The sequence below is a fragment of the Choloepus didactylus genome, chromosome 4, assembly GCF_015220235.1.
Source record: "Choloepus didactylus isolate mChoDid1 chromosome 4, mChoDid1.pri, whole genome shotgun sequence".
NCBI lineage: Eukaryota > Metazoa > Chordata > Mammalia > Pilosa > Megalonychidae > Choloepus > Choloepus didactylus.
Window position 1 is genome coordinate 176,480,830 of NC_051310.1, and position 26,213 is coordinate 176,507,042.

The following is a 26,213-nucleotide window of genomic DNA, read 5'->3' on the forward strand; positions in this document are numbered from 1 at the left end:
AGGATGGCCAAAGAAGGCATTGCTACCTGTTCAGCTGCAGCAACTCTTACCTTTGAAACATCCTCCAAAATATGTTCTAGTAGATGGAGATTTCATTTTTCATTACTTCAGAGTACACAGTCATGCATGACAGTAAACATACTGACCAAAGAGCAATTCTGGCTTCTTGAGGGCTTAGAGAATCTTATTCTTTTATTAAATAAAACTCTGCTTAAAGAATGGACTGAGAATTTCTGGGTTGGCTAATAAAGCTGTATGAACTGTGCCAAATCTCCCCCTTTGGTATTACCTATAATTTATGTTCTGTCAATTACATTTCAACTAACAAAGCATTTGAATAAATATCTTCTCTACAAAAAAATTAAGAACCATTAATAAAAATACAAACTACCCTTTACTAAAAATCGACCATCCCTATTAGGCTCTTCATATGCATTATTTCTAAAAGTTGGTATAATTCCATTTCTTCATGGGAGAAGATAATGATCAGTAATTACTTATATATCCTGAGAGCTGACCATTCAGATCTGCTTTCCTGCAAACTCAGTGTTCTTTCAAATGTGCTGTATTGTCTCTCTACCAGGGCAATTAATACATTATAATTAATCATATATAGAGCATTACTGCTACTAAAACTCCAACTTATCTCCCACCTTCCACCCCCTTTACTGGATATTGGAGAAAAAAAAGATATTTGATGAATTATTTGTATCGCCATTTGCTTCTACTGATATTATGAGACTAAGAAATACTGTATTCTAGCATGACACAAATCAATATACTTCTACAAAGATATATGGATGTTATATTGAACAGTATTCCCCTATGCCCATCTCTCTCTAGTAATCATAAAAATCCACATTCTGTGTGAAAGCTATGGAAGCATTATCATAAGATGTAAGTATAAAGAGCCTCAGAGAAATTCAGAGACATCCATCCGATAATCTTAAATTTCCCCTGTCTACATTTGGTATATGACATATTTAATACACTATAGATATTATACATAATATATTCTATGTTAAATGAATACAGACATATTCAGCCCAGGATATATCCCCAGTCACTGAAAGCAATTAAAATAAATATCTAGTTATTCCAATACTTTTGCTCCACTAATATTGCTTACAGTAATGTGTACCTGTGTCAACATGAATATGTGTGTTAAACATTCATATTATATGAATCTTAAAAATTGGAAACAAGAGAAATCTCAGCTACACTATTGCTAACATTCTAAGATATAAATAAAGGTAAATAATCATCTATCTAATATTAATTGGATGTGGAAATGTGTGACATTACAGAATTTGGGGGTAGTGTATTCCTCAGCAATACCAGGAAACTAGCCAAGGAGTACTGAAGACAGGTCTCTGCTCCTTAATCAGGGTGAATATATATCTATATATTTAATTCAATTTTATTGAGATACACTCACACACCATATAATCCATCCAAAGTATACAACCAGTGGCATACAGTATCATCATATAGTTGTGCATTCATTGCCACAGTCAATTTTCAAGCATTTTCATTACTCCAAAATAAAGACAAAAATGTATAAAAAATTAAAAAGAAATAATAAAGAACACCCAAACCATCCCATATCCCTTATCCCCCTTATTATTTATATATACATTTTTGTCATTATTTTATTGCTCATCTGCCCATACATTGTTAAATGGAGTGTCAGTGACTTTTTTCACATGATCACATGATAAAAGCTATACTATTATACAATTATCATCAAGAATCAAGTCTACTGGATTACTGTTCAACAGATTCAAGTATTTCCTTCTAGCTATTCTACACTAGAAACTAAAAAGGAATATCTATATAATACATAAGAATAAGATCCAGATTGACCTCTCAACTCTATTTGAAATCTCTCAGCCACTAAAACTTCATTTTGTTTCATTTCTTTTCCTCCTTTTGATCAAGACGGCATTCTCAATCCATGGTGCCAGGGCTAGGATCATTCTTGGGAGTTCTGTCTCTCATTACCAAGGAGACATACCCCTGGGAGTCATGTCCTATGCAGGGAGGAGGGAGGTGAGTTTATTTGCAGAGTTGACTGAGAGAAAGAGGCTACATTTGAGCAACAAAAGATGTTCTCTGTGAGTGACTCTTAGGCATAATTACAAGTAGGCTTAGCTTCTCCTTTGCAAGAATAAGTTTCTTAAGGGCAAGGCCAAAAATCAAAGGCTTGACCTACTAAATTGTGGGAATATCAGAAATTCCCCAGATGGAAAAGTTTAGTATTTCCACACTTTTATTCAGTCCTTCAAGGGAACATTGCAAATACTTTTTTTTTATTTTCTGCCCAAACTACTCTGGTATGCATCAGGGTATTATATTAACATGTACAGAATAACAGGATCTCATTCCCCATTCTAGGTTCCATGCAATTGTGCTGTTTAAATAGAACGACTTTCTGGGTTATATTAGAAAACATGCTACAGAGAATATAGATTTTGTACCAAATAAACATCTCTTAAATAACAGTCAAAACTCAGGAATAGATATGACTGTTATAAGAGCTTACAATCTATGCACCTTTACAACAGGCCTTATTGAATACTCTGCACTCCTAATCAGGGTAAATATATTTTTAAAGCAATTTTATTTATATATCCCTGAAAAAAAAGTGAACACTGACAACCGGCCTTATGACATTCTCAGAGTGGCTGTATCTCTGTATCAGAGTAACAGTTACACACACACACACACACACACACACACACACACTCCAAAACACACACACAAAGAATTGGCTAACATGGTTGTAGGAGCTGGCTAGATAAGTCTGAATCCCATAGGGTAGGCTGTGAGGCAAATCAGACTGGAAACTCTGGGCCAGTAGCTGATGCTGCAGTTCGCAGGAGGAATTTCTTCTTCCTCAGAGAAACTTCAGTTCTGCTGTCAAGGCCTTTCAACTGACTGTATCAGTACCACTCAGATCACTGAGGATAATCTCCTTTATAGAAAGTCAACTGATTGTAAGTATAAATCGTGAATATAATATACTTTCACTGTAACACCTAGATTAGTGTTTCATTGAATAATTGTATTCTAGTAACCTAACCTAGTTTACACATAACTGACCATCACAATCTCTAATAATCTGTGAAAAATACATAGGATTCTATTTTCTCCTTTAATAGGCATAGCACTGATTATGTTTCTTAACCAGTGGCAGAGCCATCTATATACTCTCTGGGACCTAGTGCTAAGTGAAAATGGTAGGTTGCCTATTAAAAAAATTACTAAGAATTCAAAGACAACAACAACAGACTATTCATCCAAGCACAGAGTCCTTGTAAGATGGGGTTCAATAAGATGCAGAGTTCACGCAACTAGGAATCCAGCTATTTCCAAGGTGCTTATCTAAATCACTTGGGTATCTTTTTCAAACTGTATATATTCTGGGACCAAACTTCATAAGTTCTTGATAAGTAGAAATTGGAAAATTATATTTTTCTAACTAATTAGTAAAATGTTAAGTCGAGCTGTATTACAGCAGGAAAACATTAAAATATGATCATAAATATCAAATTTTTTAAAAATTAGGATGAATGCTGGATAAATATTTTAAAAACATGAATTCTCAGCACTCTTGTGTAACTATATTAATGTTAGTCCAGCTTACAATATTTGCAATTATTTACCAACTTTTAAGTGTTGCCAGTTGTGAGCTGCACAATGCTACTTCACTTTTTTGTTCATGTTCACTGGTCCTGAGTGCTATCTAAAACATTTGTTACCTTCCAATGCCATGAAATTCTGAAGACTTTTATATGTACAGCCCACAAGGTCATGTGAGGTTTCTATTAAAAAAAGGAAACTAAAACAAAAACAAAAATACCATTCTCTTTCCTTACTGTATCTGACACCATTCAAAATAGATTTTTGAAAGATTGAATCAAGAATATATTTCTACAGGTAGGGCAAGATGGTGGAGTGGTGAGGTGTGGAATTTAGTCTCTCCTCTAGGGCAGTGGGTGATTAGCCAGGAGCCGTATGAAACAGCATTTTTAGGGTCTCCAGTGACCAGTCATGCATCATACACTAGTCTGGAATTGGTGGAACAGTGGAGATCACAGCAAAATCTTTAAGTGCCCCTGGCCAGGGGTCTGGTGCCCCTCCCTGCCCAGAACACATGGACTGTCTTACAGCTCACTCCACAAAGGAAAAAAAAAGTCTGCTGGGAGCAATAAGGGGGGCTCAACTCAGCCTCAACTGCAGAATCAATTAAAAAATTAACTAATTAACTTTTGGAGTTGGGGGTGTTCAGGGTTCTGGAGAAGGGCTGGGCTCCAGAAAGGGGGGCCACATAAAAGCAGGCACACATTTGGTGGCTCCAAAAAGGCTTGTTTTTTTTTTTCTACATTTTGTCCCTTTCTTTCCTTACTCTCTGACTCCTTATCTTTTACACTTCATTAGCGCCCTGGCAAGGGAGGAATTAAAGCTGTTGGAGAGTAACTATCCAGATAATAGTCTAACCTGCATATCTTTAAATACTCTGTACTGACACTGACAAAACTTGGGGGCCAGGGAAAGACCTTAAAAAGGGATTTCTTTTTTTTTTTCTTTTTCTTTTTCTTTTCTTCTTCTTCTTCTTTTTTTTTTTTTTTTTTTTTTTTTTTTTTTTTTTTTTTGATAACTATTCTAAGTAGTTCTTTACAGAAAGTCTCAGATATTTGCAACTGGCCTCTGCACACAGGCAACGAAGAACTGATAGGTCTGACAAACAAAGCAATGAACCTAGTGGAGGAGACAATTCCCTGAAGTGCAGAACTTCCCCAAGAAAAGGGGGACATGGTACAACTCAACTGGCAGCCCTCCTTCAAAGAACTCAGACACAGTGTCTGGATAACGGAAACCAGCTTCAGTCAGTCATGACCCTGACAGGGACAGAGTCAGTGGGAGAACTAAAGGCACCACACTTCTTTACACTGGTGGGGGAGCTGTGGGCTTGCAACTGCCACCTGCTGGACAGGATAGGAAAATCACAGAGACTAGAGGCCTCACAGGAAGGTCTCTTTCTTGGGGAAACTCCATATCCTCCTCCTGAGACCTGGGTCTCTCTGTACTGGGAAAACCTGACTTTGGTTGACCATATCTGCAGAAACCCCCCCTCACAAAAAGGCTACATAAAGGCAGGGCAAGAAACAGGAAAACAGGAGGTGATCAACTAAATAGAACCTAAGTTAGAGGTCTAGAATAAATTGAACTGTACACCATAGGTTAGAGAACAAAGTCAACTGACAAGAAAACCCTAGGTAAAAGAGTGAAAATCAGCTCCAGAATAAAATAATCAGGAAAATCAGATACCTAGACAGCTTAAGATAATCAGCCATACTAGGAAACATGAAAATATGGACCACCTAAAGGAACAAACTAATAGCTCAACTGAGATACAGCAGTTGAGACAACAAATTAAAGATGTTCAAACAAATATCCTAAATCAATTCAATGAACTGAAGGAAGTTATGGCAAAACAGGTGAAGAATATAAGGAAGACACTAGATGACAACAAAGAAGAATTTGTAAAATAGAAAAAACAAATGGCAGAACTTATGGGAATGAAAGGCACAATAGAAGAGATGAAAAACAATGGAGGGATACAACAGTTGATTTGAACAGGCAGAAGAAAGTATAAGTGAACTGGAAGAAAAGACATTTGAATTCATATATAAAAAAGAAGAGATAGGGAAAAGAAAGGAAAAGTATGAGCAAGGTCTTAAGGAGCTGAATGACAACATGAAGCACCTATATATGTTATGGATGATAAGGGGCAGAAAGGATAATAGAAGAAATATTCACCAAAAATTTCCCAACTTTTATGACTGACAGAAAATTACAGATTTAAGAAATGCAGCCTACCCCAAACAGAATAGATCCCAAGAGGCCTACTCCAAGACATTTACTGATCAGATTGGCAAATATCAAAGACAGAGAATTCTGAAAGCAGCAAGAGAAAAGCAATTCATCACATATAATGGAAGCTTGATAAGAGCATGCGCAGATTTCTCTGCAGAAACCATGGAGGCGAGAAGAGAGTGGTATGATATACTTAAGATACCGAAAGAGAAAAACTGCCAACCAAGAATTCTATATCTGGCAAAACTGTCCTTCAAACATGGGGAAAATATTAAAATATTTTCAGACAGACACTGAGAGAGTTTGTCAATAAGAGATAGGTGCTATAAGCAATACTAAAGGAAATGCTGCAGGCTGATAGGAAAAGACAGAGAGTGGTTTGGGAGAAGAATATAGAAATGGAGACTATCAGAATGGGTAAAAGAAGAAAGAGGAAAATTAAGATATGACATATAAAATCCAGAAGACAAAATGGTAGAAGAAAGTATAGCCCTTATAGTAATAACACTAAATGTTAATGAATTAAATTCCCTCATAAAAAGACATAGACTGGCAGATGGATTAAAAAACAGGACCCAACTCTGTTGTCCACAAGAAACTCACTTTAAACACAAGGACAAAAATAGGCTGAAAGTGAAAGCTGGAAAAAGATATTTCACACAGACAACAACCAGAAAGAAGTCGGATTAGGTATATTAATACCAGACAGATTAGACTTCAAAAGTAAAACAATTAAAAGAGACAAAGAAGGAATATATATATATATATATATATATATATATATATATATATATTCAATTCATCAAGAAAATGTAACAGTCATAAGTATTTATGCACCAAGCCAGAATGTCCCAAAATACATGAGGCAAACACTGAGAACACTGAAAGAAATATATACCTCTAAAATAATAGTTGGAGAGTTCAACACACCACTCTCATCAATGGATAGAACATCTAGTCAGAGGATAAATAAGGAAATAGAGACATTGAATTGTACAATAAATGAACTATATTTGATATTTATACAACACTACACCCCATGAGAGCAGGATACACATTTTTCTCAAGTGCTCATGAAACATTCTCTAGAATAGACAACATGTTGGGTCACAAAGTGAGTCTCATCATATTTAAAAATACTGATATTATACAAAACACTTGCTTGGATCATAATGGAATGAAGTTGGAAATAAATAACAGGCAGAAGGTTGTAAAATTCTTAAATACACAGAAGCTAAACAAAACAGTCTTAGAAAACCAGTGGGTAAAAGAAGAAATTATAAGAGAAATTAGTAAATACCTTGAGGCAAATGACAATGAAAACAAAACATATCAAAACTTATGGGGTACAACAAAGGCAGTGCTGAGAGGGAAATTTATTGCCCTAAATGTCTATATTAAAAGAGAAGAGAGAGCAAAAATTGAGGAATTAACTGTTCACCTAGAGCAACTAGAGAAAGAAGAGCAAACTCACCCCAAAGCAAACAGAAGGAAAGAAATTACAAAGATAAGAGTAGAAATAAATGAAACTGGGAACAGGAAAACAATAGAGAGAATCAACAAAACCAGAAGTTGATTCTTTGAGGAAATGAACAAAATTGGTGGACCCCTAACTAGGGTAACAAAGAGAGGGGAGAGGGAGAGAATGTGACTAAATACAATCAGAAATGGGAAAGGAGACATGACTACTGACACTGCAGAAATGAAAGAGATAATGTTATCTCTGATTAGATCATTTCCATGGAGGTTTGGCCTCACCCTCTCAGCCTGGGCCTTGATTTGTTTACTAGAGCCCTATAAAAAAGCTCAGACAGAAGAAACTTGCTTCTGCAACTTAGAGAGACATTTTGAAGATGGCTATTGAAAGCTGACACTGACATTTTGGAGAATACCATTTTGAAATGCAACTTGAGAACAAGCAGATGCCAGCCATGTGCATTCCCAGCTAGCAGGGTTTTCCAGAAGTCAATAGCCTTTCTCCAATGGAGGTACCCTATTATTGATGCCTTCCCTTGGACACTTTATGGCCCTAAGTTAGTAACCTGGTAACCAAATAAATCCCCTTTATAAAAGCCAATCCATATCTGATATTTTGCAAAATGGCAGTATTAGCAAACTGGAACAAGCCTAAACAACCAACATTGACTAGAGAAGAAATAGATGACCTCAACAAACCAATCACAAGTAAAGAGATTGACTCAATCATCAAAAGGCTCCCAAAAAAGAAAAGCCCAGGACCAGATGGCTTCAAGTGAATTCTACCAGGCATTCAAGAAAGAATTGGTACCAATCCTGCTCAAACTCTTCAAAAAAATTGAAGAGGAGGGAAAGCTACTTAACTCATTATATGAAGCCAACATCACACTAATACCAAAGTCAGACAAAGATAGTATAAAAAAAGAAAATTATAGACAATCAATGAATATTGATGCAAAAATCCTCAACAAAATACTCACAAATTGAATCCAGCAGCACATTGAAAGAACTATACACCATGACCAGATGGGATTTATTCCAGGTATGCAAGGCTGGTTCCATACAAGAAAATCAATTAATGTAATGCACCACATCAATAAATCAAAGCCAAAGAACCACATAATCATCTTGATCAATGCAGAAAAGGCATTTGACAAAATTCAATATTCCTTTTGTTGAAAACACTTCATAGCACAGGAATTGAAGGGAACTTTCTCAATATGATAAAGGCAATATATGAAAAACCCACAGCTAAAATCATACTCAATGGGGAAAGACAGGGATGCCCATTGTTGCCATTGTTATTCAACATTGTGCTGTAAGTTCTAGCTAGAGCAGTTAGGCAAGGAAAAGAAATAAAATGTATCCAAATTGGAGAGGAAGAAGTAAAACTTTCACTGTTTGCAGGCAATATGATTCTATAAGTAGAAAATCCAGAAAAATCTACAGCAAAGCTACTAGAACTAATCAATGACTACAGCAAAGTGGCAGGCTACAAGATCAACATGCAAAAATTTGTAGTGTTCCTATACACAAGTAATGTTTAACAAGAGGAGGAATTCAAGAAAAAAAAATTCTATTTACAATAGCAACCAAAAGAATCAAGTGTTTAGGAATAAACTTAACCAAGGCCACAAAGACTAAAAGAAACTGCTATTGGAAATCAAACAGGAATTTTAAAAATGGAAGAATATACCATGTTCATGGATTGGAAGACTAAATATAGTTAAGATGTCAATTCTACCTAAACTGATTTATAGATTCAATGCAATACCAATTAAAATCCCAACAACTTACTTGGAAGAAATAGAAAAACTAATAACCAAATTTATTTGGAAGGGCAAGGTGCCCCAAATAGCTAAAAATATCTTGAGAAAGAGGAACAAAGTGGGAGGTCTCACACTACCTGACTTTGAAGCATATTACAAAGCTTCAAAAACAGCATGGTACTGGCATAAGGACAGAGATACCGACCAAGGGAATCAAATTGAGTGTTCAGAAATAGACCCTTTCATCTATGGACAATTGATCTTTGATAAGGCAGTCAAGTCAAAGCAACTGAGACAGAGTAGCCTCTTCAATAAATAGTGTTTGGAAACTGGATATCCATTTCCAAAAGAATGAAAGAGGACTCCTATCTCACATCTTATACAAAAATTAACTCAAAATGTATCAAAGACCTAAACATTACTGCTAAGGCCATAAGACTCTTAGAAGAAAATGTAGGGCAATATCTTAAAGATCTTGTGATAGGAGGTGGTTTCCTAGACCTTATGCCCAAAGCATGAGGAACCAAAGAAGAAATAGATAAATGGGACCTTCTCAAAATCAAACACTTTGTAAATCAAAGAACTTTGTCAGAAAAGTAAAAAGGCAGCCTATGCAATGTGAGACAATATTTGGAAACCACATATCAGATAAGGGTTTAATATCCTGAATATATAAAGGAATTCTACAACTCAACAACAGAAAAACAAACAACTCAATTAAAAAATGGGCCAAAGAAATGGGCAGACACTTTTCTGAAGAGGAAATAAAATTGGCTCAAAAGCATATAAAAAAATTGCTCAACTTCACTGCCTATTAGGAAAATGCAAATCAAAACTACAATGAGATATCATTTCACACCTACCAGAATGGCCATTATCCAAAAAACAGAAAATTACAAGTGCTGGAGAGGATGTGGAGAAAGAGGCGGCACACTTATTCATTGTTGGTGGGAATGCAGAGTAGTGCAACCACTCTGGAAGGAAGTGTGGCAGTTCCACAGGAAGCTAATTATAGATTTACCATATGACCCAGCTATTCCACTGCTAGTTATATACTCAGAGGAACTTAAAGTTAAGACATGAACAGATATTTGTAAACCAGCATTATTCATGATTGTCAAGAGATGGAAACAGCTCAGATGTCCATCAATGGGTGAGTGGGTAAACAAACTGTAGAGTATACACACGTTGGAATATTACACAGCTGTAAGACAGAGCAAAGTCACAGAACATAGAATTACATGGATGAAGCTTGAGGATGTTATGTTGAGTGAAGTTAGCCAGAAACAAAAGGACAAATACTGTATGGTCTCACTAATATGAACTAACATTAATAAGCAGAATTTGAGACTTAAAAGCTGATAGTACAGGTTATCAGGATCTAGAAAGAGGACAGAAATCAGGCATTTGATGCTGAAGGACTGCAGTATGTTCATCAGGATTTATTGTATAGATCCCAAACAGATAGCATAATACTGTGTGATGGTAGCACAATATTGTAAGTACACTGAACAAAGATGTCTGTGAGTAAAGCTGAAAGAGGAGGGCTAGGGGCATGTATGACACCAGAGGTAAATACAGGCAATAAAGACTGGGACTATATAACTTAGCAAAAATCAGAGTGGTCAACAATTGTGACTAAATATACAAATATAAAAATGATTTTTACATGTGGGAGAACAAATGAATGTCAATCATGCAAAGTGTTGAAAAAGGGATGGTATTGGTGAAAAAGTATAATCAAAGCATACTGGAGTATAAGATCAACAGCAACATTGTAATATGCTTCCATTAATTGCAACAAAGGCAATATACCAAAGCTAAATGTGTATGAGCGGGGCATATAATGGAGAGATATGGGATTCCTGGTAGTGGTGGTGTTGTCTGACTTTGCCATTGTATTGTATTGTATGATACTTACTTTTTCTTTTTATTATCCTTTTCATTTTATATTTTTTATTTTTTTTTGGCAGCACAGAAATAACTTATTTTTAATAAAATACATCATTTTGTTAACATGAGCTAAACAATCTAATCCTTTTAGATATTAGGTAGTGCAGGTTAGAGGGAAATGTCTGATTCAATAAATGAGTGTTAATGAAAAACAGATTCTAATTTAAACTTTCATAGTGAAAAATCATGAATCTGGAGCCACTGTATGTCATGTAAGTCTACATTCAAACAAGATCAACCTTGAGAAAACATAAAACTTCCAAACTCAGGAAAAAACTTAATTTTAAAATGTGTAAAATTTTTACAATTTAGGAAGAACACTTGGTTCCATATAAGTTAGTTCATTTAACTAAACTTTTAAATTTGTTTCTCTTACATATAAAATTATTATATAAAGAGACAAAATGAGAAAAGGGATACATAAGGGGTATTTATAGTAAAAATTATTATTTTATATAACTTCTTAGATTACTTTCTTTTTACCTTGCACTTTATTAAAGTATTACACTCCTTGTCAATTTTTCTACTTCTCTTATATTTCTTTGTTATGCATTGCATTTTTCTTTTAAATATTAATTATACAAGTGATACATGCTGATGGTAAAATTTTTTTATAATGTCAGTGAAACAGACAGTCTGCTTTAACCTCTAATTACACTCTTCTCTCCAAAGTTAATCACCTTAACATTTTAGAATGTGCTTTTCTCTAAAAGGTTATATGCATTTTTAAACAAATATCTGTGATGTGATTGGTGAATGATTTTTTGCCATTCATTACATTTTCATGCCTCAGCATAATTTTCCAATTGCCCTAAAACATGCTGATGTGCTAGATTTTGTCTGTAAATAAATATAACTTTTCAAATATGTAGTCAATTCCCCAACTTTTATGTTGTTCTTCAAAAGCATCAACTTTCTCAAGGCAATTAATATGACATTTTGTGCCAACCAACCTGTTAATTTCAGTGTCTGGAATATAAAACGGTGGGCCTGCATGTTTAGTTGGATCATAAGAAACAACAGATGCGAGGAAGTGAAACCCTTTCTCGTTAGGGATAACACTGTATCAACATAGCATTCTTGATCACCTGGATTAATAGCAACTAAGGCTCCTCTATCCCAAATTCTGTCAAATTTGCCAATATTTACTCTGGAAAGATCAAAAATGCTGCAACAGTACAATGAAATGTTCCCCAAAGAACTCTTAAATACTTTGGCTCCAGTAATTTCAGCAAGTGGTTCTTCTGAGTAAGAAAGATTCTGCTCTGTAAAAAATTCTCAAATTCCAAGTTCACTGATCACACCAACTGCACTGCATCCCAGGTCTGCAAACCATCTCATCTCAACTACTTTTCCACAAAGAGGAAAAAATATCCTGAGTCCACTCTTGCCATTAAGAAAAGTATCCAATGCTTCTTTAATAGCTGATGTCCTTGTTCTTGATGAAATGCAATGTAGCAGCTCACCCACTTTTCTTGCCAGTCTTCCAGAGTTAGTGCTCAGTTTTTCTGTACTTCATTATCAGGGTACTCTTTAATTTCAAGTAAAGTTCTTATATCATTCATAGTTTGGTAGACACCTTTGCTTCACAAGCAGTTATCTCCAATGCCTCTTCAGTTGTCAGCTGCCTGCTGCTTAGGAATATATTTTAAAGTGTTCTATAAACTGTATGGCATTTATAAAAGTATTATTTTTAAAAATCTAGAATACATTCAATGTAGAAATGTAATATTAAATAAATATTTTATGTTTAGAAGAATCATTAGAAAATATAAAATGAGAAATAAAAAACAAAATAGAGAAATTTATTTTCTTTAAAAAAAAAAACAATTTAACTAGGACTGTAAGACAGCCATCTAACCTGAAATTTGAAAGCTGTAGGTCTGTGTATATCACTCCCCCAAAAAAAGCATATTTATACCCACCCATCTCCCAGCCCTCCCCCAATCTCTCCCCAAAAACAATCCACACTTATACTTTGTTTTATTTGGCTGGCACACTGATTTATTAAAAAAAAAAAAAAAAATCAGAATCCAAATGTTTTTTTTTTTTTTTTTCATTTTTGTTGAGATTGTTCAGATACCATACAATTATCCAAAGATCCAAAGTGTACAATCACTTGCCCCTGGGTACCCTCATACAGCTGTGCATCTATCACCACACTTAATTTTTGTTCAATTTTTAAAAACTTTTCATTACTCCAGACAAGAAATAAAATGAAAGATGAAAAAAGAAAAAAAGAAAAGGAAACTCTAATCCTCCCCTGTCCCTAACCAACCCCCCTCAATTGTTGACTCATAGTATTGGTACAGTACATTTGTTACTGTTTATGAAAAAATGTTGAAATACTGCTAACTGTAGTGTATAGTTTGCAATAGGTATATATTTCTTCCCTATATGCCCCTCTATTATTAACTTCTAATTGTATTGTCATACATTTGTTCTGGTTCATGGAAGACTTTTCTAATATTTGTACAGTTAATCATGGACATTGCCTACCATAGGATTCAGTTTTATACATTCCCATCTTTTGACCTCCAACTTTCCTTCTGGTGATATGTATGACTCTGAGCTTCCCCTTTCCACCTCATTCACACACCATTCGGCACTGTTAGTTATTCTCACATCTTGCTACCAACACCCCTGTTCATTTCCAAACATTTAAGTTCATCCTAATTCAACATTCTCCTCATATTAAACAGCCACTCCCCATTCTTAAGCCTCGTCCTATATCTTGGTACCTTATATTTCATGTCTATGAGTTTACATATTATAATTAGTTCCTATCAGTGAGACCCTGCAATATTTGTCCTTATGTGTCTGGCTTATTTCACTCAGTATATTGCCCTCGAGGTTTTGTCATCAAACCATTTTTTTTTTTTTTAATATGGTTTCGGTCACTCACCATACATTCCATCCCAAGTAAATAATTGATGGTTCTCTGCATGGTCATACATTTATGTGTTCACCAACTTCACCACTATCTATATAAGGGCATCTACATTTCTTCCACAAGGCAGGAGGGAGAATCAAAGAAGGTAGAGAGGCAAAAGAAAGAGGAAAATAAAATGACAGCTAGGAAGCAGCAAAAGGAAAAATATCTTTAAATCAAAGTAGAATAAAGAATCAGACAATACCACCAATGTCAAGTATCTAACATGCCTCCCCTATCCCCCCCTCTTATCTGCATTTACCTTGGTATATCACCTTTGTTACATTAAAGGAAGCATAATACAATGATTCTATTAGTTACAGTCTCTAGTTTATGCTGATTGCATCCCTCCCCCAATGTCTCTCCATTTTTAACACCTTGCAAGGTTGACATTTGCTTGTTCTCCCTCATAAAAGAACATATTTGTACATTTTGTCACAATTGTTGAATACTCTAGATTTCACCAAGTTACACAGTCCCAGTCTTTTATCTTTCCTCCTTTCTTGTGGTGTCTCACATGCTCCCCACCTTCCTCTCTCAACCATATTCATAGTTATCTTTGTTCAGTGTACTTACATTGTTGTGCTACCTTCTCCCAAAATTGTGTTCCAAACCACGCACTCCTGTCTTCTATCACCCTGTAGTCCTCCCTTTAATATTTCCTGTAGGGCAGGTGTCTTGTTCACAAAGTCTCTCATTGTTTGTTTGTCAGAAAATATTTTGAGCTCTCCCTCATAGTTGAAGGACAGCTTTGCTGGATATAGGGTTCTTGGTTGGTGGTTTTTCTCTTTCAGTATCTTAAATATATCACACCACTTTCTTCTTGCCTCCATGGTTTCTGCTGAGAGATCCGCACATAGTCTTATTAAGCTTCCTTTGTATGTAATGGATAGCTTTTCTCTTGCTGCTTTCAGGATTCTCTCTTTGTCTTTGACATTTGATAATCTGATTATTAAGTGTCTTGGTGTAGGCCTATTCATTTCTCTTCTGTTTGTAGTACGCTGCGCTTCTTGGATCTGTAATTTTATGACTTTCATAAGAGATGGGAAATTTTCATTAATTATTTCCTCTATTATTGCTTCTTCCCCTTTTCCCTTCTCTTCTCCTTCTGGGACACCAATGATATGTAGATTCTTGCACTTTGTTTCATCCTTGAGTTCCTGGAGACGTTGCTCATATTTTTTCATTCTTTTCTCCATCTGCTCCTTTGGGTGTAGGCTTTCAGGTGTTTTGTTCTCCAGTTCCTGAGTGTTTTCTTCTGCCTCTTGAGATCTGCTGTTGTATGTTTCCATTGTGTCTTTCATCTCTTGTGTTGTGCCTTTCATTTCCATAGATTCTACTAGTTGTTTTTTTGAACTTTTGATTTCTGCCTTATATATGCCCAGTGTTTCCTTTACAGCCTCTATCTCTTTTGCAATATCTTCTCTAAACTTTTTGAATTGATTTAGCATTAGTTGTTTAAATTCCTGTATCAGAGTTGAAGTGTACGTTTGTTCCTTTGACTGGGCCATAACTTTGTTTTTCTTAGTGTAGGTTGCAGTTTTCTGTTGTCTAGGCATGGTTTCCTTGGTTATCCAAATCAGGTTTTCCCAGACCAGAACAGGCTCAGGTCCCGGAGGGAAGAAATATTCAGTATCTGGTTTCCCTGCGGGTGTGTCTTGGAAAATTGCTCCACCCTTTGATGCCTCAGGTCACTGTGCTTTTCTGCCCAGCAGGTGATGCCTGTTAGCCTATAATCCTTGACTGGTGTGAGGAGGTATGGCCTGTTCCCCCAGGCTCTGGGGTCTGGTTGTGAATGGAAAGGGCCCCACCCCTTTCCTCCTAGAGAAGACAGACCCCCCCAGGTGGAGGTCATTAGCATTTCAGTGTTCTCTCTCTCTGCTTGTGCTGTCTCCACCCTTCTCCGAGTCACAGCCCTGGAAACTGAAAATGACTGGGGCTTTCTCCACTGAGCTGAAAAAGAAATAGATAGTCCCCTTCAGACCCAGTCCAAGGTGACCCTCCGGCTCTCCAAGGTCAGTCATCACCCAAAGCCTCTGTCTGTTTTTTGGGGATGTGAACCTGTAGTGAGCAGTTCACACTTGCTACTTAAAACCCCAGTTGGAGCTCAGCTGAGCTATATTCACTTGCTGGGAGAGAGCTTCTCTCTGGCACCACGAGGCTTTGCAGCTCGGGCTATGGGGGAGGGTGTCTCATGACTTGGATCCACTGGTTTTACTTACAGATTTTATGCTGTGTTCTCAGGCATTCCTCCCAATTCAGGTTGGTTTATGATGAGTGGATGGTCTCGTTTGTCCCCCTACAGTTATTCTGGATTATTTACTAGTTGTTTCTGGTTTTTTTGTAGTTGTTCCAAGGGGATTACTTAGCTTCCACTCCTCTCTATGCCGCCATCTTGCCCCTTCAAATCCCAAATGCTTTTAATGTTATCTAGTGTAACAAGCTCCAACATTCCCTCTGTTTTAAACACTTCCTTTACCTATCTGACACCTAAAAAAGCATTTGACATTTGAGTTTGCAAGTCTTTTCAACTGTCTTGGATGTGATAACATCCTAAATAAATTTATCCTAAATTTATCCTAAATAAATGCCATACCTTACAGTCACTAGAACAACAGATATAGTGATTTATCTTTTCCTACTGGCCTGTAGGGTACTTGAGGGCAAAATCTTTGTCTAGTACCCTTTACATTCCCCACAGTGCCTAACACTGACTAGGTCTTGCATACAGTAGGCTACCAGAATAAATTAGTAAAGGGAAGATTTTTTTCTTCATACAATCATTTCTAGGAATAGTTTTACTTCTCTAAAGTAAGTGATTTGTTTCTTCCTTGTGGATACTTCCATTCTATTAATTCCAAAATGGTGATTCAGGGGCTGACTTTAGTCTGTAGGTATGTTTACAAGGTATTGGCCCAAACAGTACTTTAAAACAGATCAGTGTCCAGTTCCTAAATATAGAGGCATTTCATATAAAAATCCATATTCATGGCTTTTCTCTCAGATTGGAACATTTGACAAGACTGGGCCTTCATTCCCAGTTGGCGAAGCTTAACTGGGGATGGGTAAAGAGTTGCTGCCCCCTTTCCCTGGGTAGGTGCTCAGAGTTCAGGTTTTCTGTGTGGCTCATTAGGTTGGACAGCATGTAAAGTGAAAATAATGCTTTCATGGTAGGTGAGAGCAACAGCTCCAGAATCAGTCTACTGGACTTCGGTTTCCATCCTGGTTCCACGATATTAATAACTATGACCTTGGGACTTGTGACTCAACTTCTCTTAGTCTCAGTTGCCTTGTCTTGGCCAGGGATCTAGTCCACCTCCATCTTGACAATGTGCCTGTCAGCTCACTCGAGCCACCTTCCACCATGGTCCCTGCCTGAGCGTCCCTACATGTCCCCCTGCTTTGGCCACCATGCATCACTCACCTTTATTATCTTTTTTATTGTTTGTTAAAAAACAAAAACCTTTTTTTGTAGCAATGAATATGTTCAAGAGTTGACTGTGGTGATAAATGCACCACTATTTGATGATACAGTGAACAATTGATTGTACACTGTGGATAACTATGTATGTGAATACATCTCTATAAAATTATAGGAAAAAATATACATAGGGATAAAAGTGCTAGAGAAAACATGGAGAGAGGATGTACCTATTTACTGTTGATGAGGAGACAGAATGGTGTAGCCTATCTGGAGGACAGAGTGGTGATTCCACAAGAAGCTAAGTATGTAGGTGCCATAAGGTCCTGTGATTATGGGTATACACTTTGAAGATCTGAGAACAGGGACTTGTAGGGACATTGGTACTCTTACATTTATGGATGCAACAGGTGGAGGTGGCCTAATGGTACATCAACTGAGAAACAGAATGGTGAGCTGTAGTGTATGCATATAATGGAATATTGAGCAACTGCGAGGAGTGAAGCTGTGAGACACACAATGAGGTGAATGGATTCTATAGACAGCATTTTGTGTAAAGTATGTCAGAAACAGAGACAAACATTATAATGCCTCACCAATATGGACTAACTAAAATGTATACACTCACATTTGAATCTTAGAGCACAGTCTATCAAGGGAACACTTATTGCAATGTTCCCTAGGTTGTAAGCTCTTACAGCAGTCACATCTATTCCTGAATTGTAATGGCTATCTCTGAATATTCAGATGCTGATCTCTTTGTGTATAACCTGATTGGTTTCTGGAACTTTGGGTATCTATGTGACACATTAAACTCAGAGCTAGAGCTTGGCAGATATGAATGTGAATATTAGTGCATACAGCAATGGTCAAAAAAGTTGAAAAAGAGTCCAGACTTCAATTAGAGATATGAATGAAACAGATGTGGTTAGGACTAGGGCAAATCAGGCCAAAGGGTAAAGGACGATGCTAACTATGTTTTAAAACTTCAAATTCAGTGTGAGACCAAGGGAAGAGATGTTTATTTGGTGCAGGAGCTATATTTTCTAAACAATTTTTGTTGTACAATCAGTTTGTTCACACACCATAATTACTTGGAAATTTAAAAAGGAAATGAGATCTGGTAGATTTGTATAGGTCAGTGTGAAATAGTGACACATCCCAGAGTAATTTGGGCAGAGAATAAAAATATATATGCAGGGCCCCCTTGAGGAGCTGTGGGAAAATGCAGAAGTGTTGGACTTCCTCACTGGGTTGTTGCTGATGTTCTCACAAACATTGAGGACTGACAGTTTGGTATTCCAAGTGCTCTATCTTGGGGTTTGCCCTTAAGAAACCCATTACTGCAAAGGAGAGGTTAAACTTGCTTATAATTGTACCTAAGCATCTCCCCTCTTTGTTGCTAAGATGTGGTCCTCTCTCTCTAGCTAAGCCAACTCAGCAGGTGAACTCGCTGCCCTCCCCTCTATGTGGGACTTGACTCCCAGGGTTGTAAATCTCTCTGGCAACAAAGGATATGACTCCCAGGCATGAATCTGGACCCACCATCGTGGAATTGAGAACATCTTCTTGACCAAAAGGGGGATGCAAAATGAAACAAAATAAAGTTTAGTGGCTGAGAGATTTTGAATGGAGTTGAGAGGTCACTCTGGTGGGCATTCTTATGCACTATTTAGGTTTTAATGTATTGGATACCCTTTTTAGGTTTTAATGTATTGGAATAGCTAGAATTAAACACCTGAAACTATCAAACTCCAACCCAGTAGTCTTGACTCTTGAAGATGATTGTATAACAATATAACTTACAAGGGGTGACAGTGTGATTGTGAAAACGTTGTGGATCACACTCCCTTTATCCAGTGTATGGATGGATGAGTAGCAAAATGGGGACAAAAACTAATGACAAATAGGGTGGGATTGGGGGGGGAGATGATTTGGGTGTTCTTTTTTCCTTCTGTTTTTTATTCTTAATTTTATTCTTTCTGATGTAAGGAAAATGTTCAAAAATAAATTGGGGTGATGAATGCACAACTATATGATGGTGCTGTGAACAGTTGATTATACATCATGGATGACTGTATGGTATACGAATATATCTCAGTAAAACTGAATATTTTTTTTAAAAAGCTCAGCACCAAGGATTCCCCCTGTTAGTGTCCTGTTGCCAGAATGGAGGCTTCCTGGGGGCATGGACAGCCTTTTTCAAAACCCAGGGCTCATGGTCTCTCCAGCAGGTGGTGGCATGTTGGATCCAGCTGGTGCAGATTGCTAAATTTTCAGAAACTTTGCCAGCCAGTTGTTAAACATGACCACTAATAAAAAGTAAATTATATATGTATAAAAAAAAAAACACATTTCTATTTTCCCTCACACACCAAATTCTTAAAATGACCATGCATGAATGTATGAGAGTAAAAGAGTATCCAAAAGGTGAGAAAGAGAATGAGATATCTCACCACTGTTGCTGCTGGAGTAGGGATATAGGATTATGGTTTTCAACAAGCCCACTCTAAAACAGGATCTGAAAGAGGGGTATTCTTCCATTTGAGCACTTCTTCTTCTGGTGTTCAGGTTCTACTCTTTCTTTCAGGAATTTTATTTTGTACTATGGGGCATTCCGAAGGAAAGAACCTTTACTTAGGCACTGGCAACTCTCCCTCTTGTTAGGCAACCCACAGGCAGCTCTCAAATGATAGGCCTGCACCATGGTAGGGATTAGGAGAGTCTTAGTATATTGATCTCCATCATGAGTTGACTCTAATATTAATAGTCTGTGGGCACTGGCTCTCAACACTGTTGATGGGTATTCTGTGCTCCAGCAGACCCTAGACAGATAGTCCATGTGTCCCTGTTCTCTACTCTGTTCTCTACTCAGGGCTCTTCTGGGCCAAGGGAAGCCCACTCCCCCTCCTACTGCGTGGCCCATTAATGACCACCTCTGCCAACATGGTTACCCTTGATCATATTTGCAAGCATGGACACTTCTGTTCTTAATATAGCTCAATGTATCTTAACATGTTTTCTCCCTGCATCTTTCAGGATTTTGCCTTTTGATTTTCTAAGACTCTTTCTTCCATTCAAAATAGACAAGGGCAGGGCAACTTATTGGTTCAAAACATCTAAGGAAAACTCGGTCCAATCATTAGCTGACCACTAGGATAACAAAGCAGTGAATGTAGTGGTCACACATGACAAGCAATACATATGTTATAGAAGTAGTACAGAAAAGTCATTAAGCAAACAACAGTGACAGGCAGGAACAACAAACACTGGGGAGGAGAAGGAATCTGATTTCCAGAGGTGCCACATTATATTGTTTAAAATGTCCAGCTTTCAACAAAAAGTTAGTATTTATGAAAGTAAAAAGGAATGTATGATTCATACACAAGAAAATAAGCACTTAACAGGAAGTTTTCCTGAGGAAACCCATATGCTTATTTGCCATCCATATATCTTCCTCCTTGGGTGAAGAGCATGTTCTGATCTTTTGCCCATTTGGTTAATGGATTATTTGGGGTTTTTGTTTGTTTGTTTGTTTTATTGATAAGTCTTAGTTCTTTGTATATTTTGGTACAATTCATTTATCAGATTTTTTTTTTTGTATAAATGATCCCTTTTATTGCAAGTAATGTGTGACACTGACCTGGCTTTGCACAGAAAGACTTTGGTCAAGATATAGTCAAATAAATATGGCTGCAGGTTCTCCTGCATGATTCACAATTCAGACACAGACACAGAGCTGGGGTCAGGGACTCTCCCAGCCCTACTGTCTCTGTGCTGGGTTGGCCAAGGCACACACACTTCATGGAGTGATGGTAAAATGGCAGCATGGTCTCTTCCCACAGCAAGCCTAGAGCTGCTAGGAAATTGTCTTTCTGAGCCTTTGGGTCTAGGCCATCCTAAGGTCTCACAACTTTTCATTTGGATTATTTAATAAAAAATGATAAATTAAAATTTTCACAGTCTGGTACTGAGGATGCTGAACTAGCATGTCCATAGTTTTTTGGCATAAAAAATAAGGTTATTTTTGGAGTGAAGTTTTTGTTGACTTGTTTTCAAATTCATTTTTAAAACACATTCCCTGTGAGGTAAGACCCCAGGGGTTTGGGGCTCTGTGAGAGCCTGTACCTGTGACATGTAGAGTTGTCTCATCTTGTCAGCACTGACACCACTCTCTGTTTCCTCTTGGGAACAGGTACACAGTTGGGTGTGCAGACCAAGAAGCATGCTACAGCCATCAGGAGGGCTTGTGGCAAGGCCAAGCTGCTTGCACAGAAGCCTTCATTGAGAAGGGCTAGTCCCTACCCTGGGCAAGGGTGAGGTGAAGACAGTAGCATTTGCTCACCGTCTTCAGAGGGCAATGCTGGGGGTGACTGACAGAGGCCCCTAGGGGAAAGGAGAGTGGAAACAGAAGGGTCCAGGCCCAGGTGGCCCATGCAAATGCACTTCTGCAAAACCAGCTGCTTTTGTTTTCTCCTCTCTTTCTTGAAGTGTCCATCATAAAATGCATTTGTTTGAAAATGCATTCAAAACTACATTCATAAAAGTGCATCATCATCATCCAATGAAGGTTTTGGCTTATTTGGTTCCCATGGGAAGTGGGTCTGGTTGGCAATGAGCTGCCCGGCATCAATACTCAGCTCCCTGGAGATGCCCATCCCTGGGCACTGGCTTTTTTTTTTTTTCTCTTTTATGATAATTTCCCAGGACACAGTGTTGAGAAGCAGGAGCTTTAGCAATGGGTGTATTTTGGAGGGGAGGGGCCAGAAGAAAGGACCAGACCCCAGGCTGAAGTAAATACAGCCAACTCTAAGCATCTTGGATATACTGTATCCCCAATTCCTGTTGCCATCCTTCCTCCAGGGGAGAGGCAAGAAGATAAAGAGTCCGAGACCTCAAAGGGATGAGCAAGGCTGGGCTGAGCTGGTGGTTTTGGACACAGTTGATAGCAGCACTCAGGTTTTCCCTTCTACTGAATGGAGAGTGCTCTGGCCCAGTGGGTAACAACTCACAGATAGCCTGACAGAGTGACCCTGGCTATCCTAACTGCCCATTCAAGAATCAGAGCAGCCAACCAGCTCAGACACCCTCATCATGTCATCCATCTTCCTTTCTGCCCCAGAAGGGGAACAGATAGATGCCAGGCCAGGATCACAAGGCCATTACCTTCAACTCTTTCCAATCCAGCCCAAGACCCAAGACCACAGAAGGGGTACTCAGAGCCCAGAGGGCACACAAAGTTAAAGTCTCCAGTTGAGAAGCTGGGTACAGCATAAGAGTGACTCCAACCTGTAAGACAGAGAAAACTGCATTGACAAAACTATGTCTCCCCACTCAGTGGGGCAATTCCAAATTTCATGCCCCTCCTGGGGGTAGGGAGAGAGGACAGGTATGAGGGCAGGCAGGACAGGCTCCTCCTTCCCTGAATAAGGCAGCATAACTTTGCTTCATTCATCTTTGGTGGTGGATAAGGGCTGGCAATGCTAACCTGGGGGTCTAGAGGGAAGGAAGACTCGGCCTCTGCCCTCCATTGGATGGGGTGATGCTGGGCTTTACCTCCATCTTGAGTGGGATCATCCAGCCCAGGGTTGCCCATGGTGGTCTGCAGACAATGGGAGGTGAAACAAAATAACAGTCCTAATGAAAATAACACTATTCACACCTTGTACCAGTCCTGCACTCCCAGATCCTATGGGTCTTTGTAATGTTTGCAGTGTCAGGACACAATCCTGAGGGGGGTCCATGGCCACCTCGCATGCTGTTCCTAGTTCTAACCCCTCTACACTGAGCTTAGGACACTGGAGCCCTCTGGTCTAGCAGGATGAGAGCTCCCAGTCCATAAGGCTGCAGTACTCCCATTCTGGCTCTGTGCCCCTGTGGCAGAAGGGGAACAGATACATTGGTTGGACTGTAGCTCTAGGGTCCACAGCCTTGCCTGGGTTAAACACCAACTTTGCTGAGCCCCCAGCCGTCCCTTGCCCTTGAAGTAGGAGGGGGGCAGTTCTTTGCTCTTGCAGCAAGGGGTAGCAGCGAGGCCTTGAGTGCTCACTACAGAAGCTGTGCCAAGTGGTGTGTGAGCAATCCCTCACCAGAAAGTCTCTGGTGGACCTCCACAAAAAGTCTCTGACCTGGTTCAGAGATTTGGGAGGGCAGCTGAGTACTGGTGAGCTGTATGGCAATCTTGAAAATGGCGGTCATGACTTCATATTCTGCCCAAAGTGGTTTCTCCATCAGAATTTCTACCACAGTATGCAGCCCAGGCAACAGAGGTCTGCCTTCCTTCCGTAGCCCTCCCTGCTGATCACCTCAGGGCTCATCCAGTATGGCATGCCTGTGACTGAGCCCATGACTCTTCCAGACTTACAGTCTGTCTGCAAGAGCTTGCTGGCCCAGTGCCCCACAGCTTCTCATTCCCAGCAGAATCTCAGAGAATGTTGGCTCCCTTGTTGTCCTGGTGAAAAATCACATTGCTGTGCAGGCAGGACAAGCCCTCCAGGATCTGCTGGGTGTATTTCATGTCACAGTCTCTGTCAGAGCTCCACAGATCTTCACTGAGACCCTCGCCATGCACTCTGTGAAGATGGTCAGAGTCATCTCAGCACAATCTCAGACAGCCACAGTACTGCACCATGTGCTCATGTTGCAAGTTCTTCAGGCAACTGGGTTTTGCATTCCCAAGCGTCCACATCCTTGCTTATCTCAGTACTCTCTGGGTCAAATTGGACCTGCTTAGAAGCAAGTTCACATCCCATATCCACATCATAGCATAAATAGGCCTCGCCGAAGGCACCCTGGACTAGGAGCTTCCCCAGCACCAACTGATGGGGGCACCAGAAGAAAGCACATTCCTTTCCTGCACTGAGAAGAAGTTCTCACTCTCCACACTCAGGCAGTGCTGGTAGGTTCAAATTATTGCACAGCCAGACCCAAATTCCTGTTATTGGAGCTCAGGGAGTGGTTGAAGGGTAACAGGGTAAATAAGTTGCCTTCATGACACCGTATCGTAGAAATGTCCTTCTGCCATTGTGTAGTCCTTGTGATACACAGACACTTGGTAGCCCCAGGGTGGGGGTAGTGGGGTAGGTTCTGCCTTTGACTCCTTTGTCATAGAGCTGAGTTTTCTGATCTGAGTACTCCTACCTGTTTTTTGGGAGGCTCTGGGCTGGGGACATTTGTGATTTCTGGGTGAATGGGCTGTCTGCCGACTTGTCCAAGGCTTGGCAGTTTCCTGTCAGAAATTTTCAGCACAGCTCAGGGGAGCTGGTCTGTGGGATTAACTCCTCCTCGCTGTTGATGCTGGTATAGGACCCCTGCCCAGTAATGTGCTGCTGCCACTCAGGCACAGAGCCAGAGGGAGACCAGCTTCAGCAGGCTGCTGGGAGCTGACAGAGAGGTGCCTGCTTCTGGACTCAAGGGGCTGGTAGATGGTAGAACAGGACACCTGCTGACTGGGGCGCCTTGATCTGCACCTGCCTGGCCACCCCAGAGTGGAGAGAGGAGCTGGTACAGTTTCCGTCCTGGGTCTTTTCATGCTTGAGCTTCTGTTCAAAATGTCGATCGCTTTATGAAGATCACCTTGGTTTTTCAGCAGGATGGAGAGATCATTGTTCATGCCCAAATACCGTTGTCACCTAGTGCTCCACATCTTCATACCTCACAGGCCGGCAGAAAGGTATAATTCACCTCTACATTGTGCTCAAACTTGATCCTGACATCACTTCGGCCTATTTGGGTGACCTGTGTCCTTGACCTCCATGATCTCATATCCAGGCAGCTGGTTTATCTGGAGGGTAACCAGATCCTTTATGATTGAGTTCAATGAGCCCTGTTCTCCATGGGGGCAATGATGGCAGCACAGCTAGGGCCCAGGACTGTCATCTCGGCAGCCAGGACCAGGGGTCAGGCTGTAGGGATTGCAGTGGGCCTAGCTCTGCACTGGGGACACAGGCTGTGCTCTGGCTTCCTGCCGCCTTCCCCAGGCTCTGGCTCTGACTCCATCTGCAGCCGGGCACTGTGGCATGGGCAGGGTGGCCGCTGTGTCTCGGTGCTCAGCAGTTAGACCCACCTGCTTGCCAGTCCCTCAGGCTCCGCAGTTGCTCTGAACAGCCACCAGATATGTTTATTTCTTTGTTTTAATATTTTCTCACATTTGGTGATTTCCTTTTTATACTCTTAGCTGTGTTTTCACAGAGCAAAAGCTGTTTGTTTTTAATTTATAATAGAATCCATATTACCATTTATTTTTTTCTTTTATGGAACATGTTTTGCTGCTGTATCTAAAAGCCATTGTCAAACTCAAGATCCACTAAATATTCTCCTATTTTATCTTCCAGGAGACAGCACCATGTGCCCTGCCATGCGGCAGAGGAGCCAAGTTTCCCTTACTTTCCTGAAGAAATCATTGCCTACACAATGCCTTGATTTGGACGTTTTCATGGCCTAGAAACTGTAAGCTAATAAATTCCCATTGTTTAAGCCAACTGATGTCATGGCATTTCTGGAGCTGCCTAGGAAGCTAAAACAATCAGCAATGATTTAAGCATCAATATTTAAACTAAAACAATAATTCAAATGTCCCTTTAAGCACCCATGATGCTTTGGTTTAATTTAAAAAAAAAAAAAAAATAGTGACATCTTTCTAAGAGACACAAAATCAATATTTTCCAGAAAGTTTGTAAATAAAAGGTTGGGAAGAAAAAAGGATACTACATAATGCATAAAGCAATATAAAGAGAGAAAGGCTATCAGTATTGATATAAAATGAGTAAAATTCAGGATA

At 39.1% G+C, this 26,213-nt stretch overlaps 2 pseudogenes; both read right to left on the reverse strand.

Moving 5' to 3' along the window:
• Positions 1–11,910: 11,910 nt before the first annotated feature.
• LOC119533011 lies at positions 11,911–12,646 on the reverse strand (annotated as a pseudogene).
• Positions 12,647–23,482: 10,836 nt separating this feature from the next.
• Positions 23,483–25,454, reverse strand: LOC119533012 (annotated as a pseudogene).
• Positions 25,455–26,213: the final 759 nt, after the last annotated feature.